Source organism: Panthera leo, chromosome D4, assembly GCF_018350215.1.
Source record: "Panthera leo isolate Ple1 chromosome D4, P.leo_Ple1_pat1.1, whole genome shotgun sequence".
NCBI lineage: Eukaryota > Metazoa > Chordata > Mammalia > Carnivora > Felidae > Panthera > Panthera leo.
Genome location: NC_056691.1, coordinates 72,615,689 through 72,634,836, shown reverse-complemented (window position 1 = coordinate 72,634,836; position 19,148 = coordinate 72,615,689). Strand labels below are relative to the sequence as shown.

At 36.1% G+C, this 19,148-nt stretch overlaps 1 protein-coding gene across 2 annotated transcripts in view; it reads right to left on the bottom strand.

Moving 5' to 3' along the window:
- The window catches only part of KIAA1958 (KIAA1958 ortholog), a 153,737-nt gene that overhangs the window by 16,898 nt on the left and 117,691 nt on the right, over positions 1 to 19,148 (bottom strand). The window lies entirely within an intron of this gene.

Below are 19,148 nucleotides of genomic sequence, written 5' to 3'. Positions count from 1 at the left end.
GAAAAGAAGGTAAAGTGAGAATAACTTTAGGGGAAAGAAGAGATAACTGCCAGAGGGCCTCACAGCATCTCAGAGGAGAAGGAACAGACTTTAAATTGCAATTGTCAAACTATGTCAGATGAAACTGGTCTTCCTCAAGGTGTCCACTTTAATTGTTGGCTACCAAAGAGATAATCAAGTCCATAACCATTAGACCTTTCTTTATACTCTGTGATCTACTAAAACCAAGCTTAAATTGTTTAAACTGTTGTCTTTGAATAGAAAAAAAAAAAATCAAGGTAGACCACCTTAAAATGAAAGCAATGCCAACCTGTAGTTTATCTAATGGTTCTGATCCTCTTTGGAATGTTTCTATGTTCAAACAAGGTGCTAAGAGGCTGAGAAACAGCAAAATGGAAAGTTAGTGCAATTACCAAGGTGATCTGCAGATTGGTTCCATTTTGCCTAACTCACCTCACCTTTCACTGTTCCCACTGAGGAACTCCCAACCACCAGCTCCCGCTATCCCCAGCATCCACTTGAGCCCAGGACACCACACCAACCTTCCCTACCCAAAGCCGAGAAATCTCCCCATGGTCCTCGTGCCAAATAGTGTCTTTTCTCCCATTTCCAATTCCAAGCTCACTTCTACATAACCTTCTTCACATGAACCCAACTCCTTATTCTCTCCAGTATGTGTCTCACATTTGCTTTATTATTCCTTAGAACTGTGATGTAATTGTGTCCAGAAGATCTCCAGTTGGTTTGTATTGCTCCTTAAGACTGTGTTCTTCACCCTTTGAGTTTGCTGTTGAACTGCTGAACACATAATCTACTTTAATAGACGCTTTTAGCAAGAGAGGAAGAAACAGTGCTAGAAATGTTATCCAAAGTGACTGAATCATGTAAGCATATTCTTCTCACCACCCTCATAAACTGAGATCATTCATATTGTGTTTGGGCCTTGCTTGATACTAATGAAAGGATTCTAGCACAAAATTTATTATTATTACATCTAGTATTAATTGAATGCTTACTATATGCCAAGAGTTATATAAATGATCTGTAATCACTAAGCAATTGTGTTGTTATACTTATTTTACAGATAAGGAAACTAAGTCACCTCATGCATTTAGTAACTTCATACATCACTCATCCAATATTTACCAAGGTGCCCTCTCTGTGCCAGACCCTGGGCTGTCCCAAGTCATGGAGTTAGTAAGTGCCAGAGCTAGGGTATGGACCTGGATCCCACTGACTCTGTGCTCTGGCTGCCACAGCAAAGGCAGCATGTACTACACAGATAAAGTTCCCAGTACAGAATACAATTTAGATATTAGCCACTTATGAAAAGTATATCCTGGCCCCCAACATATACTCGTATTAGCCTTCAGTGAGGAGAACTAAGTCCGATTTATTTACACAACCACTACAGTTTCACTATGTTTATTATTATTTTTTTAGTGTTTATTTATTTTTGAGAGACAGAGAGATACAGAGCGTGAGCAGGGGAGGGGCAGAGAAGGAGAGGAAGACACAGAATCAGAAGCAGGCTCCAGGCTCTGAGCTGACAGCCGAGAGCCTGATGCAGGGCTCGAACCCATGAACCGCAAGATCATGACCTGAGCCAAAGTCGGATGCTTAACTGACTGAGCCACCCTGGTGCCCCTATTTATTTATTTATTTATTTATTTATTGTTAGTAACCAGAACACAGGATGTATTTGCAACACAGCCCAGTCCCCATCATTTCAGTACAGTACAGGAGCAGAAAAAAGTCACACTGCAAGATAGGAGGTTTAATTATTACATGAAAAAATTACATGGCTTTAAATAATTTCATTTTTATCATAGGATAGAGACTGTATACTGAAAATGGAAAACAAAATCCTAGTACATACAGAAACAGTAAAGAATGCTTGTATGCTTACATAAAGGGAAATAAATTGTGTGAAAATGATTAAATGACATATATGTTTCTTTCATAAGTGTATTTAAGGATTAAATTAAACTTACTTAATAAGCTGCTCTTTGAAAATTCTGAGTAGAAGTGGCAGAGCTATGGCATCGAGGGCATTTTTAGGAGACCGTATGATGGAGAAACAAACAAAAGTAAGAACTTATAACTGAATACGGAACAAAGAGGGGACCACTAAAGAAGGATTTGAATTCTCCTTCCATTGGAGAATAGGCAAACTCTGAGCTCAAAGCTAGGGAGAGCTGGCCATTGGAGGGGGAGTGGGCCATGGGGTCAGGTACTCACTCTAAGGACGGCCAGATCTGAACAACTGCCCTGGCTCTCTACGCGTGGCTACCACATACATCGTGTACAGCATAGGTGTTGGCAAGCACAGTGTGTAATGTGAGGGAAATCACTGTGAAAGACTATCCTCAGAGTCAGAGAAGGGGCCTTGCCTCGGGAAACCTGAGGCAGCCCCACTGGACACAGGGAAGGAAAAACAAAAAGCAACTGCAAAAAAGCAAAAAATCCCTGAATGCATGCATGCCCTGTCTTAGGTAGCACCTTCCCTGTGTCTACATTTGCAAGTTCCTGGCTTCCCAGCTTGCTTTCAGCTTATACACCCTGAAGGGACGCCTATTCATGGGACTTCTTTGTCCATTCATTATAGCTGGGTGAAGTCCACTTGCAAAACCCTGTGTTCAACTATTAGCTGCAAAAGTGAGCTCTGTCCAGATATATCAAACAGGAACACTTAACAATGTCTAAGGAAATCCCTGTGAGCTGGCAGCAATGATACATCTAGACTTTCATTTTAAAATGTGAGCACACAAGCATTACTTGGCAACTGGGGAAAACCAGTAGCATGAAAGTTACCAAGTTTCACAAGCAGATCAACGGGATCCACATTCCCACTCTCCCGCAGTGTTAATTCAGAAAACCAAAGAAAAAGTTTAAAAGATCACAAATGTATCATTACATAAACCTGAGAGCATAATGCATCCTTAAGACAATGACAGCTTTCATTGGAAAAGAAAAAATAGGAGAACAAGAAAGACCGTAGAAATTGAAAATGATTGACAAAATAATATTTTAAAAATATTTGATAGAAGAACTGTGTATTTGGGGCGCCTGGGTGGCTCAGTCGGTTGAGCGTCCGACTTCGGCTCGGGTCATGATTTCACAGTCCGTGGGTTCGAGCCCCGCGTCGGCCTCTGTGCTGACAGCTCAGAGCCTGGAGCCTGTTTCAGATTCTGTGTCTCCCTCTTTCTCTGACCCTCCCCTGTTCATGCTCTCTCTCTCTCTGTCTCAAAAATAAATAAAATGTTAAAAAGAAAAAAATTAAAAAAAAAAAAAGAACTGTGTATTTGAATGAACACTGCTAAAAGACAAATTAGTGATATGGAAGGAATTTCCCCTGAAGGGCAAGCAAAACCATAACAGTTTTTAAATTATGAGGGTGGGTTAAGAGGGGTGGGAGACTGATACAGAAGATTCAGAATCCATCTGATAAGAGTTCAAAAGAAAAAATTGAGAAGATAGAATACAATAAATAGTCAAAGAAATAATATATGAAAAGTTCCATTAATCAAAGAGATTTTAATCTTTAGGATGTTAAAGCTCATGAACTGTCAAATAGACATACTGAAGAAGACACATATATAAACATATCTTAGTGAAATTTCCAAGGTCTATGAACAAAAAAAATTCTGTGATCTTTCTAGTAAGAGGGGTAGCGGGGAGCCATTAACAGTAACATGAATCAGATTTCTCATCTGTGACACCCCATGCTACAATATAATGACTCTGTCTTCTCAGAGTTGTAAGAGGAAAAGGCTAAGAAATGAATAATTCTATTACCTACCTAAGGTACCATTCAAGTGCTAGGGCAAAATAAAGACATTTTCAATCGTGAAAGACAAAGCATGAAGAACAAGTTAACAGAAGAAAAGAAAACTCAAAAATGATGGCAGGAGGACTTCCACTTAGGGCTATCATGAAGCAGCTGGTATTACACTATCTTTCCTGCTGAGAATAAAGCTAGATACAATGCCCTGGAAAACAACCACAGTAACTGGAACTCAAGGAGCAAACATCCTGGTGAGAAGGGTAATGCACAGAGGGGAGTCCTGCATTGATTGCCATGTTCTCCTCTTCAGTCATCTGAAGGGTTGCAGTGCAGGTCATAGAACCCAAACAAACAAGCAGCCTGCAGTCTACAGCAATCCTAGGGAAACAAGTACACAAATATTCAAGTACAGGGCTAACAAGCAGCCAGTACTCGAGAGTCGGAGAACCTGGAGGAAGGGAACCATGGAAAAGTAAGCCAACATTCTGCATGCAATTTTCCTTCTAGGAATTGCTGATTCCTAAGCTAAACACACAGGGGTAAGATGCAAAAAAACCAAGTAGAAAGGAGAAATCACTAAGAGGAAACCTCGTGGCACTGAGAGTCAAGAATAGTAACCCAGGGCCTTCCAAGGCATAAAAAACTTGGTAACAATACAGACTTTCATTTGAGACCCAGGAAGGGCTTAACTGTAAGAATAAGAGAAACGAAATACAGATGGTCCCGGACTTACTATGGTTCGACTTTATAATGATGCAAAAGTAATAGCCATTCAGTAGAAACTGTACTTCAGAATTTGAATTTTGATCTTTTCCTGGGCTAAGCAATATGTGGTAAGATGCGCTCTCACAATGCAGGGCAAGGGTGGCCAGCTGCAGCTCTCAGTCAGCCACATGATAAGGGTAAACAACCGATACTCTCATAATCATTCTGTACCCATACGAACATTCTGTCTTTCACTTTCAGTACAGTATTCAGTAAATTACATGAGATATTCAACACTTTACTATAAAACAGGCTTTGTGTTAGATGATTTTGCCCAACTGTAGGCTAATGTCAGTGTTCTGAGCACATGGAGGGTTAGGCTAGGCAGAGATGTTCGCTAGGTTAGGCGTATTAAATGCATTTTCTACCGAAAACATTTTTAACTTATGATGGGTTTATCAAGATATAACCTCACTGTAAGTCAAGGAAGACCTGTAGAACAGTCTCACCTGGGTTAAGGTGATCTGCCTACCTTATTTCCTAGCTAGCAGAAATTTAAATCCTCTCTGGAGGAAGGATAACATCTTCAGCAAGCTTTCATACAAAATGGCCATCATTCATAACAAGTTAACAGACATAGTATAAAATAAGGCCAAATGAATGAAAAACAAGAGAAAAATCAGACATGATTATCCAGATTACTGGAGTTGTCAGACACGGACTTTCAAGTAAGTTTAATATGTTCAAGAAAATAAGGAAAAGGTAGAGAATTTTACTAGAGCATTAAAATCTATTAGCAAAATGGAACTTACAAAATCCTCTTCCTTCTTTCTCTTCATCCTCTTTCCTTCATCTGTTTCCCTTTTCTTCCCGAACTACTCACTTTCAAAACTGTTGGTGTGGCAGAGCAAAGTAGACACCTGTACTGGAGTATGTGTATGTTGAAGGGACTGTGGTGGCCTACAGTGAGGCATGAAGCCTGAAAGGGTAAAGAGGACACCTGCATAGAACTACCCAGTGAACGGTGTAGGAAGCTGGGGCAAGAAATATGTTTCAGTCAGTGGGGAGACAACAGATCCTGAACTCAGAGGGAAAAAACATCTCATGCAGGGGTATCCAGGTATGTGGTGTGACTGTCTGAGCAGACTAAGGACACCCACACAGCAGCGGGAGATATGGGAAAAAGCCCTATGTGAAAAGTTAGAGTCTTGCTGGAGTGAGTAGGGCTTCCCTGCATGGGAGTGGCGTGGTGCCAGTTATCACAGCCCAAGAAGTGTGATGAGAGCTTTCCATGCAGGAGGGCTTACCAGCATTGGATGTCAGGATTTGAGTGCAGTGAGAAAGGGATCTGTGGTTGCGAGGATGGCTCAGTGCAGGGTGTTATAAGTTGAGCAGATAAAAGACAAGGAGAAAATCTTAAAAGAAACTGGAGGAAAAGTACAAATTACCTTCAATGGAGCAACAACAGATTGATTGGTTTTTCAACTGGTATGATGGAAGCCAGGAGACAGATGATCATCTTTAACATGCTGAAAGAAAACTGCTACAAGTGTAGAATTCATACTAAGCAAAGCATCCTTCAAAAATAAAGGTGAAATACAGAGGAAGTCATACAAAATAATGAATGTCTTCGTTATCAGGAGTCAAGTATTAAGTGATAATAAAGGGAGTTTTTCAGGCAAAGGAAGTGATCAGGATGTAAGCACATTGATATAGCAAAAAATAAAGAATACTGGAAAGATTGAATATGTAGGTGAATCTAAATGAATGCAGCTGTTTAAAACAATACTAATGGTGTCTTGGGCTTTAAATGCATGTAGAATTAATATTCATTACAACAGCACAGAAGACAGTAACTGGAGCTAGTGTTGAAAGGTCTTTGTATTATCCAGAAAATGATGAAAACACTAATTTAAAGTAGACCTTAACAGTGCAAGGATGCATATTTTAATCTCCATGGTAACCACTACAAGAATATTGAAAGAATGTGTAAGTTGATAGGGGAGGAAGATGGGAATAACAAAAAAAAAAAACTTGCTTAATCAAAAACAAGGCACAAAGAATAGATAAGACAAAGCAAAAAAATGTAGGATATATTTTTTATTTTTATCTATTTATCTATTTATTTATTTATTTTGAGAGACAAAGAGAGAGATTGAGAGAGCGCGTGCACAGGAGAGGCAGAGAGGGGGAGAGAGAATCCCAAGCAGGCTCTGCACTGTCAGTGCAGAACCTGATACAGGGCTCAAACTCACAAACTGTGAGATCATGACTTGAGCTCATATCAAGAGTTGGATGCTTAACCAACCTAGCGACCCAGGTACTCCTAGGATATATTTACACCTAAAAGTATCAATTATTACAGGATCAATATTTCAATTAAAAGATAAGTGATGTCAGTCTGGATAAACAAAACTCAGCTACGTGTCCCTTACACATCGGAATAAACGGGGTAGAAAGGTTGAAAGCAAAAGGATGAAAAAAAGATATACCATATAAACAATAAAGAAAAGAAGGCTGGTATAGCTATCTATCAGACAAAACAGACTTTAAGGCAAGAAGTATTACTAAAAAATAAAGAGACCTTTTTTTAGGTTTATTTATTTGAGAGTGGGAGAATGCACACCTGCAGGGGAGAGGCAGAGAGAGAAGGAGAGAGAGAATCCAAGCCAGCTCCACACTGTCAGCGCAAGCCTGACACAGGACTCATACTCACAAACTGTAAGATCATGACCTGAGCCTAAATCAAGAATCAGACACTTAACTGACTGAGCCACCCAGGCGCCCCTAAAGAGAAATGTTATAAAATTCAACAGAAAGATATAACAATCCTAAATTTCTATAGATCTAATCACATAGCTGCAAAATATAAAAAGCTAAAGTTGTAAGAATTTTAAAAAGATATAGGCAAGTCTACAACTAACATTTTAATATATCCTTTTCCATACTCAACAAAACAAGCACACACAGAAAAGAGTAAAGATATAGAAGACTTAAACAATGCAAGTATCAAACTGTACTTAATTGATACACAAAGAGCAACATATCTAACAACTTCAGAAAACACATTCTTTTCAAAGATACATGGCACTTTTACCAAAATAGAAATGCTAGGACCTAAAGCCAATTTCAACATTCCAAAGGATTAAATCATGCAGAATATCAGCAAAATTAAAATATAAATCAATTACAAGAAGATAACTTTTGACAATTAAGCAATATTATGCTTTTAAATAAACCCCTGATGAATGGAAAAAAACTCAATGGGAATTAGAAAATATTTCAAACTGAATGATAACAATAATATACATGTCAAAGTTGTGAGATGCACTTTTTGCAGTACCTATAGAGAAAATGATAGCATTGAATGCAGAGATTAGGAAGGAAGAAAGGTTGAATATCAACTGTACTTGGAAATTATAAAAAGAATAACATATATACTCAAAGAAGTAGAAAGAAGGTAATAATACATATATTAGAAATCAATGAAATAGGAAATTTACAATTAAAAAAAGTAATGCCAAAAAGATTGGAAAAGACTAACAAAATTAATAAACTGGTATGAAAAATGAGAGAAGGCACAAATTGCTATAGCAAGAATGAAACAGGTGTTATCACTACAGATCCTACAGATATTAAAAAGACAGTAAAAAGATATTATGAACAATTTGATGCCAATAAATTTGAAAATTTGGACAAAATGCACAAATATCTAGAAAAGCCACAACTTACTAAAACTGAACAAGAAATGTAAAATTTAAATAGTACTACACCCACTACACCCATTAAAGAAATTGACTCTATAATTTAAAATATCACAAAAAAGGGGTGCCTGGGTGGCTCAGTCAGTTAGGCATCTGACTTCAGGTCATGATGTCGCTGTTCACAGGTTCAAGTCCTGTGTTGGGCTCTGTGCTGACAGCTCAGAGCCTGGAGCCTGCTTCAGATTCTGTCTCCCTCTGTCTCTGCCCCTCCCCTGCTAGTTATGTGTCTCTCTCACTCTCAAAAATAAATAAAACATTTTTAAAAATTAAAATAACACAAAAAACCCTTCAGGTTCAGACGGATTTCACTAGCAAATTCTTTTAACGTTTAAGGAATACATAATGCTAAATCTAAAAACTCTGCTAGTGACAGAAAATGAGAGAATAATACTCATTTTCTTTTATAGGGCAGCATAACTTTTCTATTAAAAATATGACAAGAACAATACAATAAAAGAAAATTACAAGCCAACACAGCCCATAAACACACAAAAATCCTTACATAATATGAGTCAACTGAATGCCTATTTCACACCACAAACAACAATTCCAAATGGATTATGACCTAAATATGAATGGTTAAACAATAAAGCTTCTAGAAAAAAAACGTAGGAGACCATTGTTATGACTTTGGGGTATCTACATATTTTAAAAAATTGTTTTTAATGTTTTTTTATTAAAAAAAATTTTTTTTTACATTTATTCATTTTGAGAGACAGAGAGAGACAGAGCACAAGCAGGGGAGGGACAGAGAGAGAGGGAGACACAGAATCGGAAGCAGGCTCCAGGCTCCCAGCTATCAGCACAGAGCCCAATGCAGGGCTCAAACTCACAAACAGCGATATCATGACCTGAGCCGAAGTCAGATGCACAAATGACTGAGCCACCCAGGTGCCCCATGTTTTTTTTTTAATTTTTTTTATTTTTGAGAGGGATAAAGAGACAGAGTGCAAGTGGGGAAGGGGCAGAGAAAGGGAGACACAGAATCTGAAGCAGGCTCCAGGCTCTGAGCTGTCAGCACAGAGCCTGACAAAACCCATAAACCCTGAAGTTGGACATTTAACCAACTGAGCCAGCCAGGTGCCCCGCGACATATTTTTAATAGAATATCAGTAATATTACCCCAAAACTAAACAATTGACAAATTGAATCATTAAAATTAAAAAGACATTTATTAAAATGCACCATTTGGAGGGTGCAAAGGCAAGCCACATGGTGGGAGAAGATATATCTGAAGGGTGTATATATAACAAACCAATTAGAAGGCAGCTAGTCCCATTAAAAATGGACAAATTGAATGGACACTGCATAAAATAAGAAATACCATTAATATTTCAGGAAATGTAAGTTAAAATGTATTCACCAAAATGTCTAAAATGAAAAACAAAATCTGCAAATATCAAGCATTGGTGAGGAGGTGGAGTGACAAGAACACTCCCACTCAGCTGGTAGGAGTGTTACTTGCACAAGCACTTTGGAAACTAATTGGTAGTATCTACTAAAGTTGAACACACAAATATTCTTTTTTTTAATGTTTATTTTTGAGAAAGTGTGCATGTGTGAGCGGGTGAGGAGCAGAGAGAGAGGGAGAGAGGATCCAAGCAGGCTCCATGCTGTCAGCACAGAGCCTGTCACAGGGCTCAATCTCATAAACCATTAGATCATGACTTGAGCTGAAAGCAAGAGTCGGATGCTTAACCGATTAAGCACTCAGGTGCCCCAGAACACACAAATATTCTACGATCCAGCAATCCTACACCTGAGTACACACCCACCAGAAATATGTACATGTTTACTGAAAGGCATATGAGTGTTCATAAAAGCACAATAAGAGAAAGCCCTGAACTGGAAATATCCCTAAGTCCATAATAGAATGCATTTTAAATTGTAAAATATTTATACAATAATTTATTGTATAATAATGTCATTATTTATAATAATGGCAAGGAATGAGTACTGGAATCAACTAACATGAAAAATATGGATGAAGCCAACAAACATGAGGTTAAACAAAAGAGTCCAGACACAACAGAGTATATTGAAATGGTCCCCTTATATAATCTGAAAACAGATAAAGTGACTCTTAACATAGTGGTTATCTTAGGGAGGTAACTAAGGCAGGGCACATGAGGGAATTTTATGGGGTTCAGTAATGTTCTATATTACAGCAATAAGCTTGCTTCATAAAAAATTAATCAAACTGTACATTAACTATTTGTGTACTTTTATGTTTATAAAATTCAGTAAGGAAACTTCCAAAAATCCTTAAAATTAAAAATATATAAACCTAATAAATGAAGAGTCATAACATGTACCTGGATGGGAAGGTTCAACATTATAAAGATGTTTAATTTCTTCAAGTAATCTTTGATGTGGTGTAATTCCAATTAAAATCCCTCTCTTTTGTTATTACTGGTCAGGTTGATTCTAAAGTTTCTCTAGGAGAGTAAATGCATAAGAAAAGGAAGGCAATTTTGAAAATAACTGGGAGGCTTTGCCCTGAAAGAAATAAACATGTACTATAACACTGCAATAATTTATAGTTTAAGTTCTGATAAAGAAAAAGACAAATAGATCAGTGCTATAGAAGAAAGTCCAAAAGACGTCTGTGTAAATATGCAAATTGAGTCGATAAAAAAGGCTCCAATTCGAATTGCTGGGGAAAGGATGGACTCTTCAATAAATGCATTGAGATAATAAGCTATTGAGTTGGAAAAACAAAAACAAAGGCAAATTTAGATTCCTATTTCATACCACACACAACGCATTTCCAAATGGATCTTTTTTCAAAAGGCTCTTTCCATAAAGAAGACAATTTCTATGATTTTGGGAGTAAGAAAAGCCTTTCTCAGCATGATACAGCCCAGAGCTATAAAAAATAGATTAACAAATCAGATGACATAAAAATTCAAAAGTTCTGCATTGAATAAATTTTAAAAGACAATAAGCAGACCTGGAGAAATACTTATAACACATAAAGTGACAAAGTACATATGAAAATCTTCCTTAAATCAATTGGAAAAAGATAACTCACTAGAAAATGGGCCCAGAATGTGACAGGCAATTATTCATAGAAGAAATACAAACAACAAAAGCATTAATAATAATAAGACCTTATAATCAAAAGAGGATGTATTTTATTTCTCAGACTGGCAAAAATATAAAAAGGTCTATATCTAAGTATTGGCTCAGATAGGGGGAAATTGCACTAGAGTTTAGAAAAAAATTTGGAAGGGTAAGGATACATATCACCCTGGTAAGTATTTAGCTCTGTGCGACTTTTAAGCTTTATAATATGAATAATTATTTTTGCCAGTCATAAAAATGACTAGGATTTTGGAAATGTATATGCAGGAAAAATAAATGTTTTTTATTTGACCCAGGAATTCCTCTTGTAGAAATTTATGCTGGACACTTAATCATAGATATGCACAAAAATGTATGCTCAAGGATGTTCTTGAAGGCAAATGTGTAACAGGGAAAAACTGGATACAAATCCAAGCCAACAAAAGCACTGTAAGCTAGATTTTGGTACTACTATGCAATGGAAAGCTATGTAACTATATGATAATCACACTTTCAAAGGCTAACGATCCAGGGCGCCTGGGCAGCTCAGTGAGTTGAGCGTCTGACTTTGGCTCAGGTCATGATCCCATCCATGGTTTGTGGGTCCAAGCTGACAGCTCGGAGCCTGCTTCATATTGTGTGTCTCCCTCTCTCTCAGCCCATCCCCTGCTTGTGCTCTGTCTCTGTCTCTCTCAAAATAAAATAAAACAAGACAAAAAAAAAAAAAAATCAAAGGCTAAAGATCTTTTCCAAATGTACAAAACAGTAAATACAGTTTGACTACAATGGTTTTTTTACTACAACTTTTGAAGGGCATCTAAGCATAAGAATTATAAAATAAAACACCAAAATGTTAAAAGTTGTTTTTATGGGTAGTAAAATTCCTGTGATTTTTATTTCCTATTCTACTTATCAGTATTTGTCAAATTGTTCACAATTAGTATTTATTTATTGCCTTCACATTTTAAAAGCATTATTAACTGTAATAAAGAAAATATGCTCTTTTAAAAAACAATAGTTTGGTCTGAGGATGCTTGCCATCAAACTAAATGTTTGCTTTCAACATAATCTTTTCAGATGATGTATCACCAACATTAAGTATTTTGTACATATGAGCCATTTTACTTACTTGATATCTTTTCAGAAAAGATGATTATGAATAAATTAAAACTTTTTTTAAAAAAGAAAATATTTTCTGAGTTGTAGGCTAAATATTACTCAGTTTGAATTCTAATATTCTTCCTCTATTGGGGAAATAAAATTTGTCCCATTTTATTTCATTAAAAACAATTTTTTTAATGTTTATTTTTGAGAGAGAGAGAGAGAGACAAGAGTGCAAGCAGGGGAAGGGCAGAAAAAGATGGGAGACACAGAATCTGAAGCAGGCTCCAGGCTCCAAGCTGTTAGCACAGAGCCTGACACGGGGCTCAAATCCACAGACTGTGAGATCATGACCTGAGTCAAAGCTGGACCTTTAACCGACTGGTGCCCCTAGGCGCCCCTAATTTGTCCCATTTTAAATGTGTAACTTGTAAACAAATTTAAAGGTGAGTTTCTTGTTTCTTGAAGTACCAAGAACACATAAACTAAGTTACAACTACTGATAAAGTAACTTTAATACAATTTAAAATACTATCACACAAAAATAAAGCTGTTGCTTCTATTTGCAATATTCAGCTTTTTTTTTTATTAAAAAAATTTTAATGTTTCCATATTTTTGAGAGAGAGAGAGAAACAGAGAGAGAGAGACAGAGTGTAAGTTGGGGAAGGGCAGAGAGAGAAGGAGACACAGAATCTGAAGCAGGTTCCAGGCTTTGAGCTGTCAGCCGGGAGCCCAACACAGGGCTCAAACCCACAAACTGTGAGATTGTGACCGGAGCCGAAGTTGGACGCTCAACCGACTAAGCCACCCAGGTGTCCCTGCAATATTCAGCTTTCTATGAGTAAAGACTGGTGGATTATTCATAGACATGAATGAAATACATTTGCATTTTGGCAAAACCAATGACTGGGATAAGGAACATTATATTTTCTGGTTTTTTATTTTAACATTTTTCTCTATTAAATAATTTTAGTGACATAACAAAGATGTCTGAAGTGATAATCATTTTGAATAACCATTCCTATTCTGCTCAAAGAATGCCATCAAATAAGCTAAATGCAAAAAATGGCACATGGAGAATTATGACCAAAAAGACTTTCTTAAAAACGAGGAAGTCCGGAACCTGACATCTACTTTGCTGGTGTAACTTTCGTACAACTGGCCAACAGAGCTCACAGACAAGGAGTTTGCAGTGGAGCCTTCTGTTTCATTAATAGGACTTTTGGACCTGGGGATCCAGGAAGCAGAGGATTAATTCAGCTGTTCTAAAGTGTCTTCCCTACCCTATGGGCTGCATTGAATGCACACATGTAGAAATGACTCTCTTCCAAGATTTCCCCTCCTCAGCGGTTAGAAACAACACCTGATATTCATTGACTATATCCTGGGGCCTAAGGCACAGTGACCAGGACAATTTTTTTTTTTTTTTCAAAATGAGGCTATGTTTTTAAAAACGTTTGTTTTAGCTACAAAGAGCAGCCAGCCAGCTTTGCAGAAAACCATTTATTAAGTGAAGGAAGACTGGTCATATCCAAATACAGACAAAATACTGTGACTAAAGCATGCTGTCATTACGGAGACATCACGGATGCTCATTAGCTGATTTTATTGGATTTTTTTTCTTACTTCCATAGGTTTTAGGCTGTATCAACAAATACTGAAAGCAAAAGAAAATTACACGACGTTAGAGGCCAATATACACACAATGGAATAAGCCACTGGGACATAAAACTAGAATTTTATTTAGAGCACAAGTACACAGACAAATATGAAGCAAAAACAGTGAGCTGAAAAAGATGAAAACATTGTAGTGTGAAACGCAGTGAGCAGCAAAATAAAGATGAAGCCAACAGTATATTCTTATTAACAAAAAAGGTCTATCATATTAATACAAATATCAACTGGCAGAGGATTAACCAAGAGCATCAAAGTCACACATTTTAACATATTAACAGAAATTTCCCTCCATTTCAATTCACCTTTCTCCTCTTTCACAAATTATAACTGCAGCAGTTTAAAAGAGAATTTTAAAATATGATTAGAATGAACATCAGGCACACATGTGCTTTTTTTCACGTAAGTCAGTTAAAAGTCAAGTGGCCAGAAAATATACCAAAAATGACACTCTACCAAATGGGTGGGGGGAGTAATAAATGTATCTTCAAAGAACAGTACCATTTTTCATAACATTTTTCTGAGTATTAACTGTGGTGGTATATTTCTGTTTTAAACAAATGTCTGGAGTTAAATTATACTGAATAAATTGATGAATCTACTTTTTTATTCCCAATTAACCTCTAAGTGGTAGAATGAAAGAAATCTTCATAAGGAAGATCTTATTTAAGTTGAATACAGCACTCATTCTAATAAGCAACCAAAGTTCTTCATTTGAACAGATAAATGAGTGATTTAAGTGATTCTGTTGAATCCAAAATGCTTCCAGTCATTCTCTTACCAGGTTTCAGGCCTATGGGGTTACATTTACATTTTCAGATCACAACGAAAAAGGGGGCTATCTGGCAAATCTAGGTCTAATTTTAGCAGTGAAAAAAAGTTTTAAAGTCATGATGGAAATATACTATATAAATTAGAAACCTAATAAATACATATGTATTACTTAAAAGTTGCCCTGGGCATAAGGGCCTTAGGACAGACATACAAAATGTAAAGAAGATCCAAAATGGGAAAAAAAAATCCAAGAGCAGGATTCAAATAAACGTGCCCACAGCTATCTAATAGAAACCGTTAATCATCATGATCTATCATGCCATAATCTTTGGTGTCCAAAATATAAAAGAAATTCTATGTATAAACACCTCACCTGAAAACCCCCAATGCAGGAATCAAGAAATACTTTAGTGTTATTCTGGAGGCCACTGGACAAGGGCAGAACTTCTTTAGAACATACATAATTGAGTTTCCTTTTATTGCTTTATCACCTCCATCGAGGGGTAAATGTTTAAAGCATATTCTGGAGAAAAGGCTCACAATTAAAATCTGCCCTTCTTTTCCTTTAAGCAAAGGAGTGGCAGGGGCCTTGATTAATTAGTTTTAATATTCTTAAAATTAAATCAGCAATTTCAGCAGCAATGTTTCCAAATACAGCATTGGCTGTCACCATGTATCTGACAGTCACACAAAAAGCCTCTACATAACTCAGGAGATTAAAGAAATCTCATAATTATAAACCCATTGAGCAGACAGAATGAAACCCTGCACTAAGCAAGGAATTTTGACATGTTGGTATTAAAATGCTCTTAAGAACATAGCCTACTTTTCTTTAACATTTTATGACTGTTTCCCTTCCAGTTTGAGTATAAATGTATAATATTTCCCCCATGTTGAATTTTAACAAAACATAGAATTCATCCACTTTTCTCTCGAATTGCAGGGTTTGTTTGGAAATACTGACACAAGATGTAAACACTAGGAAAAACTAACGACAGGTGGGTATGAAAAAATTCTGATGGTCATAAGGCAGCCAAATAGGTTATAAAGCCCATGTGAATGCTGAATATAAAAGTTAATTATTTGGGAACTCTGAGACTTCCACAGTCCCTAATAAATAAATTTGAAAAGCTAAAAATTCTTATTAAAAGCAATTCAAACAATAAGCCAGGATAACCAACAAAAATGAGGTAGGCACCTCACAGTTCTGTTATTACATCATTTACCTGGATAGAAATAACCAGATAAAAGTAAATTAAGCTGCTACATTGTCATTCCATAGGATTTTTCTGTAAGGTGTTCAAGTATCAGAAGAACAAAAAAAGATTTGAGGTGGGAGGAGTACCGAAAAAGCTAAAAATTCTTGCTTTCTCTTTTTGCAAACATTGCCTTTCAAAGAGTTGGGGGAAAGTATGGAAGAAAATCTGACGTGGAATTTACACATGTGAAACAAGATGCTGAAGTTGGCACCACTTGACAACTACAATATTTCCTTCCGTAGAGGCCACTAAGTGCTGGCTCAAAATATTAAACAACTAAGTACACATTTTCACAAGTCACACATACAACTGTTGACTGGCACAGCCTCTTAGCACAGTTCTTCAGTTTAGCTACAATAAGTGATAGCAGCAATGGTTAACAATTCCACATAAACATCACAAACACAGATAGGAAAGGGCACCTATAACAACATGCAAATCTCAACAGTGACATCACTGAATATTACACAATGCATAGAAATTGTAATGGTTTTTGGCAAGATGGGTTTTTTTTGTAACAAATACTTTATAAAACAAAAGTTCTTTTGTTATAAATGCTATTTAAAAAGTTGTAATATAATGAACTGTAGATATAAAAATTCAGTTAGATAAAGTTAATCTGAGTGGATTAATACTAAAATGGACCTGCTACTTCATCCAGTATAAATAATCCATTATAAATTAATTTCTAGTGGAAGTATACTAAGTTATTTGATTTATAAAATGTAAGAATTACAGAAAGTAAACAGACATAAAAATCACTTAAGTACAGTATGCGCAATTACTGTTAAGGTTCTATATTGCTGATGTCTTCCTAATTCTACTTACCACAAATAAATAAATTATGCCAAAGCATTTTCAAAGCTCTTTGAAATGGATGTACCATGGTAAAAATACTCTCTAATTCCAGTGTAATACAAAGGAGAACATTAGAAGTCTAGCAAAATTCAACACTGCATTCAAAAGACAATTCCACTGTACTTAAAAAAAAAAATCCTAGAATTTCACCTTTTTTCTTCAACTATAATCTGGTAAATATAATTTGTAAAATAAAAATTTGTGAATATTTTTCATTTATGCTTGAATTCTTTTTTAGAAGAACAAGCAGGATAATCAGAGAATTTACAAATACTTTGTATTTCTACATCTTCCTGCTATAGGTCTTCCATTAGTTCCCATTTTCTCTTTCTTCCCTATCTTTAACTAAATTCACTTCAGAAACATCCTAATTATGTTGATAGAAGTTTGATCCTTTGGATTGAAGATACATCTCAAACCTTCAAGATGATATTTTAACCTTTCCATAGAATAAAAAAGGACATTATAGACTGCATTCAAAACTAATAATATAGGTACTATGAAGCTGGATATGCAAATGAGTGTCACAATAAACAAAAAGTTACTTTTTAGTTCATGATCTATAATTGGAATTCATATACTTGAAAACTGTAGTTTGTTTTCCCTCTGTAAATGAAAACTAAGTATGAATGGGGAGAGATGCTTGTTAAAAAATGATTACATTTAGAGATTATTCCATTAAATTTCAAAAAGAAGTTGCTAATCAAGATATAACACTATACAATGAAAAGTGACAATTCACATGTAAAAATAGCCTATTTGGAAACTAGCAGCTTGAATCTACTTCTAATAGAAACTTGACTGAGGGCTTAAAAACCAATTACAATTTTGAAAACAAGAAAAGGATACTCTTTCTCAGTGGAAACGCAGGGTTGTTTTCCCTCCCTAAACTCTGATCTATGGATTAGAAGTCAGGGTGCCTAGGTTATAGTTCTGGTTCTGACAAGGTGTGTACACCTGGGCATTCATCTAATGTCTCTAGGACTGTTCCTCTCTTCTATAAAAAAGAGGGGTAGATTAGGTTAGATGTTTCCAATCTTATTTTCCAGACTCCCCATGTGAAGGATGTGTCATAGAGGTAGTAGCTCATTCAGTCTAGTGAGTCTCAAAATAGGAAGGTAGGGGCGTAGGGAACATGAGAATTCCTGGGGAATCAGCGTGAGGACTCCCTTTGCAATCTCTACTCCTTGACCTCTTTGTCCTCTACTCCCAAGAGGACATGGTGACTCCTATTCTTCATAGCACTGAAAAGCACTGGACTCGAGGTTCTCTTGGTCAGCCTCTAGGACTATAATTCAGCAAAGATGATGGTTCACATTAATATTCTGACCTAATTAATATTCTGATCAAATTAATACTGACTTCATTAATACTGAGTGTAATTCAACAAAGTCATGGTTTACAAACCAACTCAATTGTATTAAAATGTTGTCTTTTAAAAATAATGCAATCTTTCATACCAACCTAGGTGTTTCCCTCCGTCTGATTAATTTACAAATAGGATGAAGCATGATAAATTTTTATTAACTTCCTTTTCTCTGATTAGAAGTGAAATCAGAGTTGTTGGCAGTTTGCCAATATCATCCCCTTTTCTGTTTTATATCATTAGAAATACATTAACCAAAGATGATATATGGAGTATATTTATGTCCCAGTTATATTCTATGGCAAGGATCTCTTAAAATCATCCTGTCTTCATCACTTTGCCTTGTGAAAATGCATTCATTTCATCTCAGCCAGATCTGAGCAGGGAAGAGAAGCAATGTTGAATTCCATGCATTAAGGGAAAAATAAAAGACAACTGAGGATCCCGTTGCCAATGGTATGTTTCTTAATAAGCAACTCTCTATCTGTACCTTATCATATGGTAATATGCCAAGATCTGATATAAAGGAATTCTATTTGAGAAAAAAATCTATTAAAACTAATTGGTAGAGAACTTGTTAATTCCTTAGTGTTTATAACATTTTTTTCCATAAATGAACCTTTTAAAAATTAGCTTATTGCAATAAATAATCATACACTCCTCTTGACTTCTCCGCTAGGCTTGGAAATTTATTTCCTTTATCACATAGTAGAGTCTTTATTTATAGATGCTAAGTATTATAGCTCTATTTTGGTTAGAGAAATACAGATCAAAATATTCCTTTCCTATAGAT